This window comes from Misgurnus anguillicaudatus, chromosome 17 (genome assembly GCF_027580225.2).
Source record: "Misgurnus anguillicaudatus chromosome 17, ASM2758022v2, whole genome shotgun sequence".
Taxonomy (NCBI): Eukaryota; Metazoa; Chordata; class Actinopteri; order Cypriniformes; family Cobitidae; genus Misgurnus; species Misgurnus anguillicaudatus.
Genome location: NC_073353.2, coordinates 20,353,900 through 20,377,683, shown reverse-complemented (window position 1 = coordinate 20,377,683; position 23,784 = coordinate 20,353,900). Strand labels below are relative to the sequence as shown.

At 39.9% G+C, this 23,784-nt stretch overlaps 3 long non-coding RNA genes across 9 annotated transcripts; 2 read left to right on the top strand and 1 right to left on the bottom strand.

Moving 5' to 3' along the window:
- Positions 1-24: 24 nt before the first annotated feature.
- On the bottom strand, positions 25-21,375 carry LOC141350261 (uncharacterized). 2 transcript variants are annotated; one of them, XR_012358323.1, is made up of 6 exons: positions 21,309-21,375; positions 10,656-10,741; positions 10,434-10,508; positions 9,437-9,591; positions 1,666-2,097; positions 25-151 (listed from the first exon to the last, which is right to left on the bottom strand). It is a non-coding gene; the product is annotated as an uncharacterized lncRNA (long non-coding RNA). The 2 variants fall into 2 exon arrangements; XR_012358324.1 differs by lacking the exon at positions 9,437-9,591.
- On the top strand, positions 12,818-15,901 carry LOC129422499 (uncharacterized). 2 transcript variants are annotated; one of them, XR_012358322.1, is made up of 4 exons: positions 12,822-13,251; positions 15,208-15,316; positions 15,702-15,751; positions 15,841-15,901. It is a non-coding gene; the product is annotated as an uncharacterized lncRNA (long non-coding RNA). The 2 variants fall into 2 exon arrangements; XR_012358321.1 differs by having other exon boundaries at positions 12,818-15,316.
- Positions 15,995-19,922, top strand: LOC141350260 (uncharacterized). Of its 5 annotated transcripts, XR_012358318.1 has the most exons (7): positions 16,297-16,315; positions 16,494-16,534; positions 16,685-16,759; positions 17,870-17,948; positions 18,111-18,174; positions 18,782-18,882; positions 19,419-19,922. It is a non-coding gene; the product is annotated as an uncharacterized lncRNA (long non-coding RNA). The 5 variants fall into 5 exon arrangements; XR_012358320.1 differs by having other exon boundaries at positions 15,995-16,534; positions 16,685-16,763; XR_012358317.1 differs by having other exon boundaries at positions 15,999-16,534.
- Positions 21,376-23,784: the final 2,409 nt, after the last annotated feature.

Sequence of the window (23,784 nt, the reverse complement as noted above, 5' to 3'; positions counted from 1 at the left end):
ACTCATAAAATAAGAAAACAAAAACATGTTTAAAAGTCATTTTATTTATTACTGCAAATATGAATTTTGTTGTTGGTTTAGTTGACAGTCTTCTTATGGCCACCACCACCCATCCATTCTGGCTCATGCACTAACAATATGATGACAGCATCTAAAGAGGAAAAACAAACCACATGTTGTTATGTCATTGTCAAAAATGCTGTTTTTTTAGCCCATGTATAAAAAAAGTTATTGCATAGTAAGGCAAGATATGTGTTCTTTAATGGTCTGACTAGAAACATAGCATAGCTGTCTGATGAAGGAAGAAAGCTGTTGTGTTTACAAATGTGACAATGAGCTTTAATTAAGATCATCTACGGTGCATTCAGAAAGTATTAAGACCCCCTTCACTTTTCAATTTTGTTGTGTTGTTGCATGATACTGCAATTGTTTACATTTTTCCTCATAAATTGATTTTTTGAAACGTTTGCAAATATCATTAGACCCTTTGCAACAATATCTGAAATTTAGCTCAGGTGTCTCCTATTGGTCTTAATGTTTCTACACCTTGAGGGACGGGTTTGGTGTTATTTTGCACTTGAGGCCCTGTTTTCAGATTGTTTGTGATGGGGTGGAACGGTTTTGACTGGGTTTGGACGTGTGGTGCTGGCCCGTGAATTTTCGGGTGTTTCTTGCATCACCTCCCACCTCTATAATGTGTATATAGGTGCACAGGAACAATCCTTCCTAAAATGCATTAAACTTTTGTTTACAAAGACATGAAACTCACCGAGTGGTCAGGGGTGTTCACTGATATGCTCACACAAAAATCGCTGCAAAATTCCAACAGGTTTTAACGTAGTTTTTGTCCAACTCCATTGACTTGTATTAGATGTGCTGTGAGGTATTACTCCGCGCCGGGAACTTTGTTTCTATTCTTGCAATTGGCAAAGGTGGATTATCGCCACCAACTGGAAGAATGTACGGGTGTGAGGCGTTTGGAAAAATAGGTCCACAAGTTTACAACGAATGCTAAAACACCTGTTGGAAAGCATCTTTCGCGGCGATTTTTGTGTGTGCATATCAGTGAACACCCCTGACCACTCGGTGAGTTTCACGTCTTTGTAAACGAAAGTTTAATGCATTTTAGGAAGGATTGTTTCTGTGCACCGTTATACACATTGTAGAGGTGGGAGGTGAAACAACAAACACCCGAAAATTCTCGGGGCAGCTGCATATGTTGAAATTTCAGTCAAAACTGTTCTATTTCATCATAAACAATCTGAAAACAGGACTTTAAGTGTAAAATACCAAACATGTCCTTTAAAGGGTTCTGATGAACACAAAGATATTTTGAGGAATGTCTGTAACCAAACTGACCAGAAGCACCATTGACTTCCATAGCAGGATAAAAGAATACTATGGAAGTGAATGGTGCTTCTGAACGGTTTGGTTCCAAACAAATCCAGGCGTTGCAAAGTTTGCTGCGTCCTACCCAGAAAGACCTGAGGCTGTAACTGCTGCTTCAAAAGGTGCGTTAACTAAGTACTGAGTAAAGGGTCTGAATACTTGGGTGATATTGACTTTATATGTTCACCCCCCCCCCCAAATTGAGATGCTAAGCAATGCAAACATTGACTGTTTACCTTACGTGTGGGTCAAACAGCCTCTTGTGCAGTCACTTACCAATGAAAGCTAAGATGGACTCCAGACCTTCTGGACTGTCTGTTAGAGACTTCAAACTGAAACCAGACCAGCAAGGCATCACGTTGGCAGACACCCCAACATGATCAAAAAATTTTGATTAGGAGATGTTCTTGTCCTATTTTTAATATGCATTTTACAAACTTACCACAGATAATCTGGCAAAGCAAAACCTTATGAAACAGCATCTTCATCTTGGCTATCATGGCCTTTGATAACGTTCTGAAAAAAAAAACATATTATTTCATTAGTACAAAAACATACAAAAAACTGTGGCCCAAGTACAACTATTAAAAAAATTAAGAATGTTTCCTTTTTTTGTCATGGGACAATATTATTTCCTTATGTTTTGAGGGGTACAGATTTGGCCATCTAGAAAGACACATGACTTCACCAAGTTGCACGGTGATCTGCCTACAACATAAAACAAATAATAAAATAAAAAACAAGTCAAAGCCCCTTTTAAAAAGAAAAATTGTGAAATACAAAACACTGCATCTTAATTATTAGGATAACTAGAATTTGATCTGAATACAATCCAAAACAAGTACAAAATATATTGTAAGGTTCCATTACAACATGGTAGCTTGGTGGTGGATTACAATGGTTGGTGGTAACTTTAATTTTATAACTCATGGGCATAACCATCATTTCAAAAGTGATGATAAGACCCATAATACATAAAGATTAGGGCTGTGACAGTTCTCATAACCACCGTGGTGGTAAAGTGCAGCCTGTGGTGGTGAAGTGCGGCCTGCGGTTGCGTGCACGTGACAAACTATGAAAAAATATAAAGTACAATCTCCCCCAGCGAGATATCTTCAAGTTTGGGTGAACGCAAACAGCCAGCAGATTCAGAGTTAAGGGCGATTTATGGTCGTGCGTGGGTCCTACGGCGTAGCAGCGACGGCGTAGGTTCCGCGTCGGTTTTCATTTATACTTGTGCGTCGCCGTCCGCGTCGACGTGCAAACACACGCGAAACCGCTGGTTGGCAGTAATCACGCGTGTAACCACAGTAGCAGCAGAAGTCGTCACAGAAGAAGAAGCTAAGCAAGTAAACCCACAAACGAAGAAGAAATAGCAACTTGTTGTGTATAATTTGAGAAGACCAGCAATGATGGAAGTAAATAAACAGCGACTTATGTTTCAGTTTGAGTTAAATCACTCCTCAACTTGGCTCGTCTTTGTTTTCACCGTCTCAAACGGAAATACCTATGACGCAGTTTTTTTACCTGACGGGAGGGGTTCTGGTGGACCAATCACAGCGCTTACGGTCCAAACAGCTCCAGGATGATAAATAAAGGCCTTCTGATGGTAATCCGCGCGGTGCTGTTGTAGAAATATCCATATTTAAACTTTATAAACCAAAATAACTACCTTCCGGTAGCGCCACAATCTTAGACTCCTCTGTATTCAGGAGAGAGTATTACCGTAGTGTACGCACTTTTCTTAGTGACGCATGACAAATTCGGAGGGCGGGGGCACAGAGCAGCAGCAGTGTAACCTCCGTACGCTGCGTAAAGCTCTGATCTTGAATGCAGACGTGACTAAGATGGCGGCATTACCGGATGCAAGTTATTTTGGTTTATAAAGTTTTAATTGAGGATATTTCTACAACGAAACTGCACGGATTACCCTCAGAAGGACTTTGTTTATCATCGTGGAGCCGTTTGGATTTATTTTGTGAAGGATGGATGCACACTTTTTAGACTTGAAGGTCGTGGACCTCATAACTTCACATTTGATTAACTGAAAGATCTAAAACATTTTCTAAAATAACTGAAAATGTCATAGTCTGAAAAATGATGGACATACGCATCTCGGATGGCTTCGGGGTGAGTAAATCATGGGTTAAATATCAATTTTGTCCGAACTATCCCTTTAAAGGTAATGTTTTTCCTGATTGCAATTTTAGTTCGTGTTTAATGTTGCTGTTTGAACTAAGGTATTATTTATGCTCTAAGTTCACTGCCAAGCAATATGTTCCCCTTTCAAACCCTACAGCGAACAGCGAGTTTGTACTACAGCCCTCTACTTCCTGGTTGAATGACGAGCATTGACTAACCTCCGCCCACAGGAACACGTCAGTCGCCAGCTAAGCTCAAATGGCTCTGGCTGCACGATTAATCACACACGATTGTCACGCACATCACGTCAGTAAAGCCGGTTCCTTGATAAGTAATAAATCAGCATCAGCTGCTTTGAGATGGAGCGCCATTTACTACACAGAGCCGTAGTTTACTGATAAAAGGGGAAATCATTGCTGATTATGAATGCGATATTTCCCCTTTTGTCAATGAACTACGGCTCTGTGTAGTAAATGCCGCTCCATCTGAAAGCAGCTAATGGTGATTTATTGCTTATCAAGAAACCGGCTTTACTGACGAGATGCGCATGACAATCACGTGCAATTAATTGTGCAGCCCTAGCTCTGGCTAAGCTAAGCTGCTGTCGAATCACAACACACTAAACAAACTACACAATCAGAACTCTTTACATATTTCTGAAGGAGGGACTTCTTAGAACAAGGAAGACATCAGCCCGTTCCCTTTCGAGGAACTCGAGCTGCGTCGCCATAGCAACGCTTTGGGGAACGCCTTGGCGTGACTAATCTGAAGCACGTGTAAAACATAAACAATGATGAGATAATTGTATACTGACCGTGATGCCGTGCGGACCAGGGGTATAAGAAGGCATCCTACACAAACACACTCGCTTTTAGTGCCTCAGCAAGTGACTACGTGTATGTTTGCATAAATCTGAAGTATGTTCAAGAAGTTCAAGTATGTGTATCTCCCTGTCAGCGCGATATCACAGACAAGGATACACATGTATATGGGTCTTCGAGCGCAGCACGCACAGTTGGCTTTTGAGGATATTGGCTGTGTGCACTGTGATCATTCCCGTGCACGTGTTGCGCTCCAGCTTCGCGTTTGGAGAAGGATATCTCAGGCTCGCGGAACCGGTCCCGCTTCTGTCGAGGCAGAGCGGTGACTGCACTCGTGCGTGCAGGCGGCGGTATCCCCGCCTACACCCGTGACATCTGTCTCTCACTCTCTAGGAAGCTTGGGCTCGCGGTTGCGATCCCGCTTTTCAGCGGCGGTTGCGCTCCTGGGAGTCGCCATATGATTTCGTGCAGGCGGCGGTATCTCCGCCTGCACGTGAAGTCTCTCTCTCTCGCCGGATCGGGAAGGCGCCCTGCGTGAGAGCCATATATTTTCAGCTGTCTGTCTCCGATGGATCCTCTTCATAATCCGCCTACTGTTTATGGCTAAACGTGCAGTTTCCACGTGAAGCCTCCTCTTTTTACAGTACGGAGGTATTATATATACATACGTTTTTTACACCTGTATGTGTAGACTATGTATGTGTATCTGCCTGTCACAGCCTGCATGAGCTGTTTGTCATTGTTCGATGAGTCAAACAGTGAATTTGTGTCTATGCTGTGTGTTGCTTGTACAGCTGTGCACAGCATTTATTCTCCTGATCGGCCGCTGTGCGCCATAAGTCAGATAATGATTTTGTGTGTTACGATTCGAGACCCTCATCTGCTGAGGCGGGTGACGTCTTCGTTCGTGGCACTCACTTTCTCATTAAAGCAAAGCAGCTCACACCTCATTCATGGTGCCTGCTTCCCTTTTGGTGCGTAGTACGACAGGCAGCCGCCATTAACCTTCATCTGCATACAGCTGGCTCCAGTAGTGGAGCATGGCTACATTCTTGTGCAGGAGGCTGTAGAACCTCCACATGAGAAATGACAGCTTACAGCCTTTACTTTATTGTTCCAAAAGGAGGGGAATCGTTCAGTGATGCGGCTCAGTGCTATGCTGTTACTGAAACCGATTGTGATGCAATCAGATCCGAGGACTGATTCCTTACATTAGAGCTTATGCCTCCATTCAACACGGGAGGGTTTTTCCTGAGGGGAAACCCGTCTCGCATGATCAAAGTCACGCACCGTTGTTTGCGTGCTTTGGTAACAGGAAGAAAGCCATGGCTTCTGTCCCAAGGTCCTGTGTTGGGTGCGCGTTGTCGATGTGTGACGCTGACAACAGACGCATCCCTCACAGGTTGTTGCGATTATGGAAAGCCCAAAGGGTCAAAAATCGCTGAAACTCATCATCGGCTATGGCACTGAAATTGCCTTGGAAATGATGATGGTATGGGTTGGACTCCCATTTCCTTCTAGACCGGAGGAGCCATCATGTGTTTGTCTAGACAGACATCACATCGGTGGTTTCTTAAATAAATCTCTAAGGCGGTCTGCAATCAAAGTCACGCATCGTTGTCTGCGTGCTCTGGTGGTGTGGAGGAAACCTTGGTTTCTATCCTAGGACTGTTTTGGGTGTGCGCTGCTGGCGTGTTACGCTGAGAACAGACACATCCCTTACAGGTTGTTGCGATTATGGAAAGCCAAAAGGGTCAAAAATCGCTGAAACTCATCATCGGCTATGGCACTGAAATTGCCTTGGAAATGATGATGGTATGGGTTGGAGTCCCATTTCCTTCTAGACCTGAGGAGCCATCATGTGTTTGTCTAGACAGGCATCACATTGGTGGTTTCTTAAATAAATTTCTAAGGAGGTCTGCATTCAAAGTCACGCATTGTTGCCTGTGTGCTCTGGTGGTGTGGAGAAGACCTTGGTTTCCATCCGAAGGCCTGTTTTTGGGTGCGCGCTACTGGCGTGTGACGCTGACCCGACGCACTCCCCACAGGTTGGAGTACAGTATGGAAAGCTGAGAGGGCCAAAATCACTACATTATTGATTTTGGGATAATGACATTGTGGTCTCTGGACAAACTGTGCTCGTTGACGACAGTTTAGATCCCAGGCCACTTGAATATGGCGAATGCCCTGTATGGCAACACCCATTGCTGGGGAGTTGAGACTCCAGCCAGATGTGGTGAATCACATTTGGAGAGGATCTGGACGCGCAGAGGTGGCTCTGTTTGCGTCTCAGGACCGCACACACTGCCCAATGTGGCTTTCTTTTTTCCCCAATCACTCTGCCACAGAAGTTCTGGAGGAAGCTTGCCAGAGATATGGCCTGTTGGTTTGGCCTCTGAGGGGGCCAGGCTCATAGGCTCAGGTCTCTCAACTGAGGTTGTGGAGACCATACTTTACTCCTGACAAACCCAGTTAACCGCCCTGTTTATGTGGTGCTGAGATTTCTGTAGGAGCAATTCTCTGCTGGCTTAACTCCTTCCACTCTTAAGGTTTAGGTGGCAGCAGTCTCTGCCCACCATACTCCTTTGGAAGGATGTCATGCTCCCAACTGAGGTTGTGGAGACCATATGATTACTCCAGAGCTCCCTCAGGAGCTTAGGCACTACATGGAGAAACTTCACCTCATGGTGTTCAGCTCACCTGACAGACCCAGTTAACTGCCCTGTTTATGTGGTGCTGAGGTTTCTGCAGGAGCAATTCTCTGCTGGCTTAATTCCTTCCACTCTTAAGGCTTAGGTGGCAGCAGTTTCTGCCTACCATACTCCTTTGGAAGGATGTCATACCTCGTCTGGACAACCCCTCGAGAGAGCTTTATGCCCTTAAGTGGAGAATATTTCACCTATTGGTGTTTAACTCCCCTTACAAACCCAGTCAACTGCCTTGTTTATGTAGTACTGAGGTTTCTGCAGCAGCAATTCTCTGCCGGCTTAACTCCTTCCACCCTTAAGGTCTAGGTGGCAGCAGTCTCTGCTTACCATGCTCCTTTGGAAGGACCTCATGCTCCCGAATGAGGTTGTGGGAACCAGATGATAACTTCAGAGCTCCCTTAACAAGGAAGCTTATGCCCTTCAGTAGAGAATATTCACCTTTCGGTGTTCAGCTCACCTGACAGACCCAGTCAACTGCCCCTTGACGTAGTACTGAGGTTTCTGCAGGAGCATATCTCTGCTGGGTTGACTCCTTCCACACTAAGGTTTAGGTGGCAGCAGTCTCTGCCTACCATACTCCTTTGGAAGAATGTCATGCTACCAACTGAGGTTGTGGAGACCATATCTTTACTCCACCTTTAAGATATAGGTGGCAGCAGTTTCTGCCTACCATACACTTCTGGACTCTCTGAGGGCAGTCTACATACCAGGCCACCTGAATGTGGCAGATGCCCCTTCGAGACAACATACATCTCCGGTGGGAGTGGAGACTTCATCTAGATGTGGTGAACCACATCTGGAAAAGATTTGGATGCGCAGAGGTAGATCTGTTTGCATCCCAGGACACCACACTTTGCCCACTGTGGTTTTCCATGGTACAGGCATGGCCGAGGCTACGTCTGTATGCTTTCCCCCGTGGTTGTGTTTATCCCTCCACGGGGCAACTTTATTCCCTTAAGTGGGAAATGTTCACCTCTTGGTGTTCAGCTCATCTGACAGACCCAGTTATAACTGCCTGTCAACGTAGTGCTGAGGTTTCTGCAGGAGCGTTTCTCTGGTGGATTAACTCCTTCCACCCTTAAGGTTTATGTGGCAGCAGTTTCTGCCTACCATACTCCTGTGGAAGGCTCGTCAGTGGGTAGACACCCATTAGTGGCTCGCTTTCTTCGTGGGACTCGTAGGTTGCGACCTGTTAGTCGCTCCAGGGTGCCCACTTGGGACCTAGCGGTCGTGCTGGGAGGGCTCTCGTTGGCTCCGTTCGAGCCTCTTGAGACTTCGCCAGATAGGTTTCTGGCCTTTAAGGCTTCCTTCTGGCTATTACTTCTTTAAAGCGAGTGGGGGACCTTCAGGCCCTGTCAGTATCCCCTGCAGGTCTGAGTTTGCACCAGGGATGGCTAAGGCTTTTCTACACCCAAAGCCAGGTTTTGTTCCTAAGGTGCTGAACAATGTGCCGAGGCCCATTGTTCTGAAGGCCCTTTGTCCTCCCCCATTCAGGAGTGCGGACCAGGAAAAGCTGAATTTGGTGTGTCCTGTGCGAGCACTGGATACATATGTTCATATGACTGCTCAGTGGAGGAGTCCGAGCAGTTATTTGTGTGCTTTGGTTCACCCAGAAAAGGTTTACCGGTGACCAAGAAGACTCTGAGCAGATGGATAGTAAATGCTATCTCACTGGCTTATGAACATCGCTGTGAGGGCCCAGTCTACCCGGGGTATGGCTGCCTCTAAGGCCTTAGGGTCAGGCGCTTCACTCCAGGACGTATGTGATGCGGCCGGTTGGTCTTCGCCGCTCACCTTCGTCAGATTTTATGATTTAGACCTAGACTCCTCTTTAGGGTCCCAGGTTCTTTTGCCTTGACTGTGTTCAGTTATACACGCTGCAGGCATTTGGTAGTATGGAAGCGTGGGCATCTCGTTCCCCAAAGCGTTGCTATGGCGACGCAGCTCGAGTTCCTCGAAAGGGAACGTCTCAGGTTACGTATGTAACCCTAGTTCCCTGAGAAGGGAACGAGACGCTGCGTCTCCATGCCATACTCCCTGCATCCCTGCAGGCACTTGCTTCGGCACTGGGTAGCGAGTGTGTTTGTGTAGGATGCCTTCATATACCCCTGGTCCGCACGGCATCACGGTCAGTATACAATTATCTCATCATTGTTTATGTTTAACAGGTGCTTCAGATTAGTCACGCCGAGGCGTTCCCCAAAGCGTTGCTATGGCGACGCAGCGTCTCGTTCCCTTCTCAGGGAACTAGGGTTACATATGTAACCTGAGACGTTTTGAGGATAGTAAAAACAGCGCTATACAGTAAATTGTGTGAAAAACAGTTTTTTTACAAACAAAACATGAACACATTCAAAAACAAAGGAAAAACATTACCTTTAACTCCACAAATTGCGTCTAAAATCACACAAAAACGTGACCGCGCCGCTTTCCACCTCTTCAAAGCTTTTGAGCGCTCCAGAGCACCTGGCGTTGCTAAGTAAAGCTTGAGGTTGTGATGAGCACCCACCGGCAGAAAAAGACATTGCCGCCTATGAACACACACGTTTGTTGAGAAACATCATATCTGATCTTTGTTTACATTTTTATATTTCAAAATATATGTATGCATGAATTGGTGCATTACCATCGCGGTGGTAAAATACTGTCACAGCCCTAATAAAGATAAGAAAGAAAGAACTGCTGTTATGTACACAACCACAAAGATCCATTTTGTCTGTCAATATGAAGCCTCTTTAAAACTTGCATCAACATCCACTCTGAACTATGAATTAACTTCTGGCTCTGTCTATTGAAAACGAAGGGTCTGAAACATGTATATACTATAGAGCAGGAATGGGCAATTTCGGTCCTGGAGGGCCGGTGTCCTGCAGAGTTCAGCTCCAACAATAATTAAACACACCTGAAGCAGCCAATTAAGGTCATACTAAGCACACTAGAAACTTTTAGGCAGGTGTGCTGAGGCAAGTTGGAGCTAAACTGTACACCCAGCTGTTTTTTCTGAATATTTATTTTATAGTTTTAATTGTTGTAAGCTGTATTAGGTTGTACAAACTCGGTAAATATGCTATACCATACTAAAAAAATTAAATAAATAAAAAAGACGCAGATATTCTTAGGTACCTGCGCCTGCGCTGTCGGCAGAAACGCTTTATCGACTGGAAGGGGGAACAAACATTCCGAGGGGAACGGGATCGGCTGCTACACCGGCCCTCCAGGAACGAAGTTGCCCATCCAGGGTATAGTGACAGAAGAAATTAAGTGCTGTGCTGAACAGTGACCATTGCATCCTGAATTATTTTCTTATATTTTACTAATGACAATGATAAAACAGTACTGAGAAACAAGTAGCAGGTGTATTTAAAAAGCTCACCTGTGAAGTTTCTTATGTTTGTGTGTCATCACGTTTCTGACCTGACAACCCTTGCTGTCTGTTTCTTGTTCAATCCTGACAACATATAAAAAAGTAAAGTTAGTGCAATTGTAAAAGAGAATTCTATAAATGATGACCTTTATCAGAATGTAATGCATAAACTTGCATAATGCATTTAAGTATATACTGTGAAATATCAGGGTTAACATGTCACAACATTACCTGATCCAGACAGATCTAATGGCTGTTGATGCATTGAAATCTCAGCATTGACAAGATCACCATCACTATTTTTAATTTGAAGGGCTCTGATAACAAAGACATTACAAAAGAGTTATAAAAATACACTGAAAACAAGAGCACATTATATAACTAACCCAGATAGCAATTTCTTTTGGGCCGGATCCGCATGAAAGCGTTTACATCCGTCTGTAGCGGACATACGGTATCTGACTGTGGGCCAGATCTGCACCTGATAAGATTTCAGCTCTGCTAGCAAAGCTGTTTTTTCATCGATTTACAGATTTGTCCCAGGTCCGTTTTCCGCAACTCAACCGGAAGTCAGGAGATGCGTTTAAAATACAAAACACTAATTTGGCCCAAACCTGTGATACGGATATGGGCAGAAGGAGCAGGTGGTAATTGAACAGAGAAGTCAACTAGCTGGCTGCTGTAGAATAAAAGTATTTTGTAATGGCACAAATTTAGAAACATGAGGGTGCACTATGTGCCCATGGCCACTTCATTTCTACACTAAGGCTGGAATTTAAGCTATTGGCTCAGTAGATGTGCCAGTTAGACTTTTCAGTGCTGTTTTTCTACAGTCAGCAGATTTGGGCCAGATCCACTTCCCACTGCGCAAAGTGACGTCAGAATGACGTATTTTTCATGGAATTTTTGGACGTCCGAATTCGGTACATAAAAGGGGTTGTTTTGTAACGCCAGGCGACGTCTTTTTTGCGACGTCTTCTGCACGTCTAAATGTTTACATCCGTAGGACCTCCGTGTAAGGAAAAAAGACATGAAAAAAGCGAAAAGAAATGATTGTCTCTGCACTTCACCCATCCATTGCAACACCGAACGCTTCAGCCATTTCCTGCCGGCCGCGGGTTTCGAACCACCGATCTCTGGATTACAAGCCAATCTCGCTAACCACTCAGCCACAAGGCCATATGTTAATTTCGTATATAAGGCACACTTATTGCATTCATAACACGAACGCAACATTATGAGAACAGGTGAGAATATTTTCATGTTAAATTGTTAGTATGACCATATATTGTAATATAACGAACTACGCATTTAATTACAGATTTTTAATTGTAAATTTAGATGAATTTGTATATAAATAAAGAAAGCAGAAAACACAGTACTGTATAAAATAATATAGACTATTCGTAAGTATTAATCATGTTGGTACAATAATGCTGATATTTGTTAATAAAAAAATCATGTAATACAGACATAGGCCTGTCATAGACGTCCAAATGACCTCCAAAGAATTACCCAGTTCAAACGTCAAATGTTGCCCGTAAATATGACGTCCAAATGACGTCCAAAAAATTACCCAGTTTAAACGTCAAATGTTGCCCGTAAATATGACGTCCAAATGACGTCCAAAAACTTACCCAGTTTAAACGTCAAATGTTGCCCGTAAATATGACGTCCAAATGACGTCCAAAAACTTACCCAGTTTAAACGTCAAATGTTGCCCATAAATATGACGTCCAAGTAGGGTCATGGTTGGACGTCCAAATAGTGGACCTAGTTTGGACGTTGAATAGATGTCCAGAATTGGTCATGGACCGACGGACCCAATATAGACACGATCTGCACGTCTATTCGACGTCCTGTGTTTAGTGGGTTACCACATCAGAACCAAAGCTTCCAGAAAGACAGTTCACTGATGTGGCCCACATCTGTAATATTGACCCAAACCACCTCCAAACTTGTGTGTTCAACTCTGGTTTACTGAACAGAGCCGAACGCGCGAAGTGAGGTCCGTCCGTTTGAGAGACGTTATGCTGATCTGGCCCTCATGCGTACCACGGATTATAGCCAGAAACCGTTGGAATAGAGCAAATGAAACTTTTGTGGGGGTGCCCATTGCCATATTTCGTTATTAAATCCTGATTTGTTAAATCTTACAATGGAACACTTGCACGTAGCCTACACAAAAATGATTAATTCACTAACAAAGTAATAGGCTTGTCTTAAAATGGAAGATTTACCACATAACTAAAAAGAATACATTAGCAACTGTCCACTATCCAAGTGCAATGGTCCAAGCTGTATTGCCATCCTGGGAAGAAAAAAAGTTGCGAACATCGTGGGAAAAAACGGCACTGGCGCACATAATGGATGGCAACATGGGTACGTATATTGATTTTTTAATACTATATTTTGTTGGCAATGGGTGATTATGGTGAATATAGTGTTATGGGACTGCAAGTTTCTGCTTTAAGTTTTAGTTTGCCCCAGGGGCGGTTCTAGACCCTTTTAAGTGGGGCTCCAGCCACCCTGCCGTCATCTTAGCCCCCCTAAAATTAGTCTTAATATTTCTACCAAACTATCAAATATATTTTTCTGAAGTTTTATTCATTTGTAAAAACAATTTATTCGAAGATAATTATAAAAAAAAAAAACGCAAAATGCAGGACATTTAGAAAAAAATTACGAGTTTATGAGGCATTTGATTAGCTTTGCTGTTCTGCGGATGCGTCGTAACCGTCAGTGGAGGAGAGCTCGAGCGCCTGTGCTTCAGGTCACACAGAGGGAGCAATTGTTTCATAAAATATCCAGCGTGGAAGCTCAGAAGGTATTTTCGCTAATGTTTTAATTTGTTTGCTAACCTGTATGAGTGCAGTCATGTCTACAAAATATATAAGAATATTTGCCGTCTTAAAGGAGATAATAATAGTTATCCCCCGTTTATAATTCAAAACTGCTCTGCATACTGAAGCCGTGCCGTTTAAAGTTTGCCGTTGTCATGACACATTTTGCAATACTACAAGGTCTATATTTTTACCTTTTTATAGTTAACAGTAATACCAGCTGTGAATAATATGATGCTAAGTTATCGAATGTGCAATTGAGAAATATGTCATATGAGTTTAACCCACGAAATTAAACCCACAAATAAGACTATAAACAACATTCAGTGACTTGTTTGCTTTTATAGATGGATATATAACGTTTTTTTAAATGCTGGAAAGGAGAGCAAACAGGTGGAGAGGTCAGAGACAGGTAACGTTAAGAGATGATAAAGTGATTGTTGCAGTTTCATAGTCATGATAAATGTTATTATTTTTAGCCCCTAAAATTAACATAATTCCATTATTTACTTACCCTTATGTTGTTTTAAAACATAACAGCTTTTATTTTCCGATCAGAAACTAAAGGGGTCACGTATGATTTATTTCAGTCATATTTAGAATCAGTGCAGGTTGTTGTTAGTAAGTTTATGAATCTGTTTATGCATGCTAGAAGCATGCATGATACATCTGGAAAGTAAAACTGATTTATAATGTATACCGAAAAGTACAGTCTGACTCGTATAAATATAAATTCTCATATAAATTGTTAGTATTCATTAAACTTTGAATATACATATAGTATACATGAACTTGAATTCAAGATACACAATAATAAATAATAGTAATAAATAACTTTTATACCTTTTATATCTGTTCAAGAGAATTTTTATTTATTTTTATTAGGTTAATAATAATAAGGGCTTGGAACTATAAAGAAGAGTAATGTATATGTTGCCTACATGAATTTATTAATATAATAATACTGGTCCCAATTTGCAAAAAGGCATCACAATGCTCTCTTCACATAATCACTGAGGGCTAAGCCCCCATAAGAATGAAATCCTAGAACAGTTTGCCCCATCCCGCTATCAGCTATCGTGAAGTAATTACCAACCATTTCGTTCGAAAAATTCTAAAACAACGATGTTTTTAATACTTTAAAATAACATTTGATAAATGAACCTTTCTCTTGGAGGTTTCTTAAACAAAAGGCTGCATAGGAGGTCGCATTTGTAAACTGCATACGTCATAAAGACTGTCTTGTTACAGAATATTAACAATTATAAAGTTTTACACTATTATATTTAGTTAATCGTAGCTGTATTTATATTTAGTTAATTGTTGTAATATGCTTATGACTTGCGAATGTAATGCTCAATTAACTGAAATAAAGCAGGCTTGATGACGTACTGTATGCATCCTGAATATGCGACCTGCGGAGGATGCAGCTTCTGTTTGAGTAATATCAGCATAAAGGTTTCTGGCTAAAGCTTTCACGGTGCAATGTGCATGCATTATATTCTGTCTTTTACTGCGTGTGCTGTTTTGTTTGGGTTTCCAAATGTTCGTCTGACACGCGTTGTGAATCAGGGTATCTTCCGTCCATTCCATATTCGTTTTAAAATTAAAAACCAAAAATGAAAAAACAAATCGAATTTTCATTTATCGTTTACATTTATAAAATGAAAAAAGAAAAATAGAAATTTATACATTTTTCTAGTTACCCAGCAAACATTGGTCCAACGGCAACGTCGTGTCCCTGGCCAAAAATAGTCGCGGTATGACGGCATAAATCGGTGAAAATATGTATTAAAAAAAACATGTCATAAAAATGCATTCAGATACATTTGTACATGTCTATAGTTCTATGGGGTTACATGTATAATTGTTACTTTGACTTTTAGCTACGTGTACTTCAATATATACCCTGATGTGAATTGGATGCATGTCTTTTACAGGTGCATTTATAGTCCATCATGACATAAAAAATCCTCGGCATGCAACCACGAGGAGAGGGGGAATTTACTAAGGAGTTTTGTCTATATATTATATAAAATCTACTGTTGGGTAAGTACATTTTGTATTATTTGATTAACGTGCTTAAGTTTTACTTGTTTGACACAAATGAACCAAAATAAACATTGCCAGAATTGTCCACACTGAGTATGGCTAAAATTAGCTAATAGGCTAAAAGGTACTTTGAACTTACACATGTTATACCATAGTATAAAGTATGTTTAATGGTACAGTCAAAGTTATTACTTTAGCTTATTTATGTAGCCTTTGAGAATTTCTTTCAGAAATTAAAACATCTGAAAGAGAAAAGTTATTTGGCATGATGGAATGATTTGATTGCCTACACATTGCACATGTAAAATGTTAAATACTGTTCTCTATTAAAAGCTCAGCATAAGTGTTTGATTAACTTCCTTTGCTTTTGTTTTGTACAAAGGAAGAGCAGAACCTTATCCAAATAAAAATAAACAAGCTGTTAAAAGCCAGGTAAATGCCTCAGTTTTATACACTTAAACACATAGGAGTTGGTATTTGTGGGGTTAATATCAGTAATTACAATTTCATTTTATTTACAGTTGAAGGTGGTCAACACAAACCAAATGAAGATGTTGCACATTCCACAAACAATAAAAAAAGGTATGGCGAACTGTAGATATGGCTTAAACAGTCAGTCTATATATTTCATAATGTTCTAATGTTCTTTGTCTACCCTACATAAAGTTGTAAGTTTTTGACTGCTTTGCTTTACTTTGAAAAAGAATCATGCTTTCAAAAAGGACTTTTATATATTTCGATATGAAACTCAAAAATGTATATAAATTGTTTTGGTGTATTTTGTTTACACAGGTGATGGCACACTTCATGACAGTAAACATCGGTATCAAGATGGTGTGATTGATCTATACCCTAGAATAAGCTGTGACACTATGAGACATACGTGCCACTGATGCTTTTTGTTATTTTTTTGGTGCATTCCCACACTATACAAACACGTTGCTTGGCTCCAAAGTGCATACACTTTTGACTTTATAATGTCATTCTCATTTATAGGTAAACATTTATTCCATCAGGGTTTTGCCTGAATGTCAACATAATATCCCAAAACTTTGATATAAAAAGTGATTTATTTTAATATTTTACACTACTATGTTTTTTTTTAAATACATTGTGCATGTGTATGTTCATTGTACTTAATGAAATTACATGCAAGGTGTAATTTGTTTTGCAGGGTGACATAATGAACAGCCATCTTCCAGACAACCGAAACAGGCAGAGTATTGTTTTCTTGTGTATTGTCATACACCTAAAGAGGATTTTTTGTAATTGTACAGTTATGGTGTTATTCATTCATTAATGTGTCCTTTCTTACCTTAAATAACTTTTCATTTTTCACTCCTTTTGTTTTTAATGTCTATATAGTATTGTCTACAATCCCAAATTCTGGATTGACGCCCCAGTACCAGAAGGCACTCCAATCCCAGAGAGCATCCCATTGTATGTGAGAACTTTACAGTCGCATCCTATTTTAAGCAGATTCTACTAGGGGTGCACAATATACAACCCTATATCACGCAAATACGTGACTATTTCACGTATATGGACCAACGTGAAAATGTCACGTTTTGCTGATTTTGAACGTGAGCATGTCACGTTTTCTGTTTGTGTCACTTTCACGTTTTGGTTACTCAACTTTTTTGTCCTATTTTCAAACCATTTTCGCTTCGGTTTAGGGTTAGATTTGGTGCTTGTGTTATATGTCACTTTAAGTATTTGTCACTTTAAGTATTGGATTATAAAAAAAAGATACAAGACTTATTCTTTTATATTTTCTAAACTTTAACCAATTGTCGCCTGACGTTGGGGTTAGAGTTTGTTTAGGTAAGGATGTCATTTTATGTAAATCTAACCCTAAACCAAAGCAACAATGGTAAGAAATTAGGACAAAAAAGTTGAGTAACCAAAACGTGAAAGTGACACAAACAGAAAATGTGACATGCTCACGTTCAAAACCGGCAAAACGTGACATTTTCACGTTGGTCCATACGTATTTGCGTGATATTGGGTTGCAATATATCGCATGTGATTGTCATTGCACATCTCGTCAGTGAAGCTGGTTCCATGATCGCCATCACCTGCTTTCAGATGGAGCGGCATTTACTACACAAAGCCTTAGTTCACTGACAATTGGGGCAATTTCGCATTAATTATCGAGGACGCATCTCCTGCGATGCATGCGATATGGCCCAGCTTGTCAGTTAACCTCAGCTTTGTGTAGTAAATGCTGCTCCATCTGAAAGCAGGTGGTGGCAATTTACTACTAATCAAGGAATCGGCTTCACTGACGAGATGCGCATGATATCGCATGCGATTTATCATGCATCACTAGAAACCACATTAGTGACAACACAGCTTAGAGTATAAACATGTACATTTCTCTGAATCTGAGTTAATAGTTACAAATACAGAGCTTATAATGTCTGTCATTGCTCGACCACAAAGACCTAAAGTACAGCCATCTGATTTCATAACTAATGCAGTATTACACTGTAAAGTGATTTACTGTTAATATTTTACATTACCATATAATTAACTATATTTGTACAGGTGAGGTAACACGACGAAAAAATAACAGGATGGAGACTACCTGATTCTTCACCTATGGCCTTAGCTTCAAATGCAAGAAGTAAGAAATGCTATTTGACGTGTATTTTGCATTATGAATGCATTATGAATACATCAAAGATGTTGATAACAAGTTGATCTGTGTAAGTTGTGATATAAAGAATATGTATATATATTTCCATCTATCTTTCTATAACATTATTTAAATTGTTTTCACATTTAGGTCCAGCAACTGTCTGAGCTGGTGGATATTCTATCAGAGACTGCATGAACAATGTTATGAACAGGTATGTGTTTCCCTTAAATTGTGTAATCCTGCATAATATTGCAGGAATATATATTGATTACAACCATAATTAACCCAGCAATTTATATTACTTAAATTCAGGATTTAATCTGTCACACATCACTTGTTCAGAACTATTAAAGTTCGTAGTGGCTCAAACAGTCAGCCATACCGAAAACAAGAAATCAAATCATAATTTCAGTGTAAGCCAGTGGTGTCAAACTCAATTCCTGGAGGGCCGGTGTCCCTGCAGAGTTTAGATCCAGCCCTAATCAAAAACACCTGATGCGTTTAATCAAGGTCTTCAGGATTACTAGAAACTTCCAAACAGGTGTGTTGGAGTTGGTTGGAGCTAAACTGTGTAGGACACCGGCCCTCCAGGAACTGAGTTTGACACCCCTGGTGTAAGCCATTACTTGTCACCAAAACCTATGGATGAGGATATTGTTTATAGCACATGTTACATGGTAGATGAGTAGTTGTGAAGTGTTAAACATAGTGTATGTACATTGCATGCAATTGCTATGTTGCACATTACTGTTTATTGTGATTTATTGACCATTAAGGTTATTTGTCTAAGGTGAAGTAATCTTACATTCCTTTCACAGAATGATGTCTAATTGTCTTATGGCAAAGTTCAATATGAGTGGTGGTGGACATCTGGAAAAGAAGTCTTTTAAAGGCACACCTTCGTATTATGTTATTCAAGGTAATTTGGGGAATATGTTGATCTAAAAAAAAAAACTCTTGTTCTTGTATATTGATGTAATTTTTATTGCTATGATTTATGTATTTAGGGGACATCACAGCTCACCTGTCTTTATCAGAAATGTCCTGTTCATTTTTTGACAGTTACACACCTAGTTTAGGGTCTTTCTCAAGGGCACCACAGTGGTATTGAAGAGCAAGGGGACAAATGCTGTTGGTCCCACAACTGATCTAACACTTATTTAAAGCATAACATCTTTTATACAATAACATTTTTGTCAAAACATGTTTATTATTCTGTTATCATGTTATTATCTTGTTATATGGTGCTACCTAGCTGTATTTTTTAAGTTATGAAGGTTTAAATCAAAACAAACCAACTGCAGTTGAACAACCAAAAACCAAGATTTCTGAAAAATTACATATATATAATTTTAGCTGTAGACCATAAAGATTTTGAAAGTAAGTGCATGTCATTTACCTCAAATGTTTAATTGTATTTATTTTAAAAAGAAACATATTCTTCTCTTCCCTCAGATGCTGTGAGGAGGTGGAGCCCAAAAGCCACGGACTCGGAAATAGATGCAGCTATGGCAGACCACCTCAAGCACGCTCCAGGAAGAGAGCTAGGGGTTGTGAATACAAAAAATAAGCCAAACAGATGTAATGTGTTAGAGATAGTTCACACAAAAATGAAAATTGTTATAATTTTCTTACCCACGTGTTTCAGGCCTGTATACATTTTTGTTTTCTGCTGAACACAAAGATTGAATAATGTTTGTAACCAAGCATTTCTCACAACCCATTAACTGTCATAATAATTTTTTTTACCATTGTAGTAATGGGTTGTGAGATCTGCTTTTTTAAAAACATTCTTTCAAATATCTTTGTGTTCCGCAGAACATAGAAAGGTATACAGGCTTGAAACATGAGAGGGAGTAAATGACTAAATATTCATTTTTGGGTGAACTATCCCTTTATATAATAAAGTATTTTGAAATTGTTATTATAGTTAAAAAAAATAAAAGTCCTAAATCAGAACATGCTTCTTTTTTGCTCATGTCCACAAATAATGTGTTCTTTAATGTGTTTAATGCCTAAAGACCTACACCAAGCGACAAGTGTTATGGTTGTTAGCTTATACATTCTGAAAATTAAATGTGTACTTTATGTGGATGGAGGCCTATGATTATTGCTTCTGACTGTAGGGTAATTAAACATAAGGTAGCCTAAACACATGATAGACTAAACATCACATAGGCCATAAATCCCAAAAATAAGGCATAGCTGGCATCGATCTGGTACGCGGATCTGTGCCTCATCTCTATGCGGGACTGGGCCAGCTCTGTTCCATTTCCAGTTCAGATCCGTGAAACTGATCCTGACCACTTCTTGGCCGATGTGCGTTTGGACGCTGGACCGTGTTAGTTAAACGGATCTGATGCGGATGGAACGGTATGTGTGGGCCAGCTCCACCCCAGTGTTGTTTTACTGTTTTGGTACGAGAGTGGGCCAAGGCTGACCCATCTCTGGTGCAGAGCCATGAAACAAATCCTGATCACTTTTGGCCCGTTGTGCATTTGGACACTGGACCATGTCCGTGAGATGGATCCGGGGTGGATCGCATGGTAGGTGTGGGCCAGATCCACCCCAGTGTGGTTTTGCTATCTGGGAATATTTTCAAGTTCCATTTAACTTGCTGATATTTCATCAAGAGAAGTAAGCAAAATAACACCATTACACTTCATTTCAATTCAAATAGCACATGCCAACAACTTACACTGCTTGACTTTTTCTTACAAACTAAGGAGTTAAGAGTTTTATTCCGCTTTAAATCGTGGATACAGCGCGAGGGGCCGCAGGTACAAACATAAGCGTGTGACGTAACGTGTGATTGCCTGATAAATGCAGTTATTGCAAATTCGCGAGCAATAAAACACCAACATCTCATCTAACGTTATGAAATTAAGCAAGCAGTATTAATTAACTGACCGCACTAATCCAGCTGCCGTGCTGCTCCTTTACAAATGACTGACAGAGGTGTCTGTGCGGCGCCTGTAAGACCTCTCGGGTATAAACTGACTGAACTACGATATCAACGCTTTTCTACCGAACAGTTGTCCAAAAAGCCCTTACATTTAGGTGCTTTTCTGAAGCAATAAACAACCAAGTTGTTTAGTTGATAACACCAGATATCATATTAATTCATTATATTCATAATCAATCATATTAATGTAACCGTAGACCAATTTCGGCGGGAACATCCCGTGGAATAGCGAATCAACCATTATAACGGATACGTTCACAACTAAAAGAAAGACAATTAATTGGCATAGGCTAGTGCGTTTTGTCATACAACATTTTATGTGTGAATAAAATAATCTTACGCGTTTTAAACATTGACTTATTGACTTGATATTTCCTTACCTCGATGCACTTTCTCGATGATCACGCAGACAGTCAGCCGTATAGATATTTCTTAATGTAATGAATGTTTAAGTGCAGTAGTGTTACTCTGGGAATCCTGTATGTGTTGCAGGGAAACCACATCTCACACCTCTACCTGCATTACAGTTTTTCACAGTCGCTTTGGTACATTTCTCGAATCATACTCACAATTTGCAAAACAGTAAGTGCATTTCTCAAAACAATTTGTACAAATAGCAAAACATCATGGATAACCTGCAAAAGCCACTCTTTTACTCAAAATACTTAGTTCATCTCTCAAAATTAAATATCTGTGTCAATGAACATGTCAGTGCCATCAGAATGACAAGTCATTGTGGATAAGACAGTCAAATTGTTTAGTCATGTTGTCAATATAACAGTTTACTCTGAAGTGATGTTCTGATGTAAACTATGGCTAAAGTTTTGAAGACAAGTATTGTAAATTGTAAGTTACACTTACTGTAGTATAAGTTATGTGTGAGTTTGATTGCAAGAGACTTGACAAAATTTACATTTATGCTTTTACTGTTTGTACTGTAATTCGTTGAAAGACCATGTCATTGCCATAAAGAAAGATAAAGACAGCACTGCAAGCACTGCATAGCATAAAGAGAAAAAAAACAAAAGTAGAAATGTGAACATGATAGATGTCTAACCATAGCCCAAGAAATGATGATGCATATACTTTTAGAACATGTAAAAGAAATGAAAGCAAACACCTTGAACACACTTTGCTTACATGTTGGAATATCATACATCTTCAAGTTATTTTGGCAAAAATGGCATGTAACCAAATTCAAGGTTATTTAGGGTAGTAGTGGGTTACTCATTGCCAGACTATTGGGTCAATAGTTAGCAGTCATTTCAACGTCTCGGTTTTTGCTTGCTGGGGACGTTTCTGTCTGTTAGAGAAAGTCAAGATTCACCTGGGAGCAATTTACCAATTCGGGACAGATTTATAAAAAATGTCTAATGGAAATGTATAGAAATATGTTTGACCATATCCTGTATTTTGAAAACATGTTCAACCATTTTGCATGTAAAGACTTATACTATGAACTAATGCCTAAATATTGTGGGGGGTGAGACTATTCAACAGAGACCAATTATAATACATTTTGATCAACATGACATAAGCAACTGATAATGTAGGAAAAAGCAGAGAATTGTACATAATCATTTGCATGGATGTACCAAAGCATTTGCAACTTGTTCAAAGAAATGAGAAACTGCTTTTTTGATGTGCACAAGTGACACAATGATTTGAGAATTGAACAGGCAGTTTTGAGAATTTCAATTCTGATCTGAGAAATGTACCAAAGCGACTGAGAAAAACTGAAATCTGGGAAAACTCTTAAATACAGCCACTCATTCATCTCCATTACTAGCCTAAGTCGCTAAAATAATGACTCTGAAGTAAAAACGAAAATGACAAATAAATAAACATTTCATTCACTTTAGGTAAAAAGATCTTACCACAGTTAGGCGGCTATTTGTTTATTCGACAATAAAAAGTTTTTAACATCATTTTCTCCTCATATTCTCCTCAAATCAATCGGAAATCACTCATATATAATTTTTTTCCCTCACAAATTTAAGCTACTTAATCAAGAAAGAGAAAAAAGATACGCTAATATAATGTATGTTTCTGAGGAAAGAAAACCGTTAACGACCGTTATTTTTTAAATTATGCGAATTTGCGGTTTTTGCTGAGCACAAGGGAAAGCGGGTACTCGTGAAGAGTGCGAGGTAAGCTGGTGCAGAGGAGCACGTGCATAACAGACGTGCACACTTAAGGAATAATATGGGTTTAATTATGCTTTCACTTAATTTCCTAAAAAAAACATAACCAAAAAAATAAACATTAGAGAACGTTAGGTATAAGTTATTTTTTAGGTCATTTTAAAAATAACCACCTTGCAGCGTTATGGGAACATTATTTTATGGTTCCAAAAAATAACCAAAAAATAACGTTCTTTATAAGTTATTTAAAATTAACCACCCTGCAACGTTATGGGAACGTTATTTTATGGTTCCAAAGAAATACCCAAAAAATAACGTTCTGTATAAGTTATTTTTAGGTTATTCAAAAATAACCACCCTGCAATGTTATGGGAACGTTATTTTATGGTTGCAAAAATAAAACCTAAAAAGAACGTTCCCAGAACGTAATTATTTGGTTCCCAAAATATACCCAAAAACTAACGTTAGGGGAACATTCTGTGTTTGCTGGGATTGCTGCGGTTTTACTTGACGCCATCGCTTAACATTTTTTAAAGCGATCAGCTGTAAAATGTTTTGGTCCTGCCAGATTTTTCGTTTGCTTCACGTAAAATAATGGAAAGTTTTTCGTAAGATCCCCTGGGGTTAATGTGTTAGAATCACATAAACTTGACAGATGCTGTTGGGAGAACAAGCACCCATCTCCCGAGTGCCTCCCGCTTAAGTTATTGGA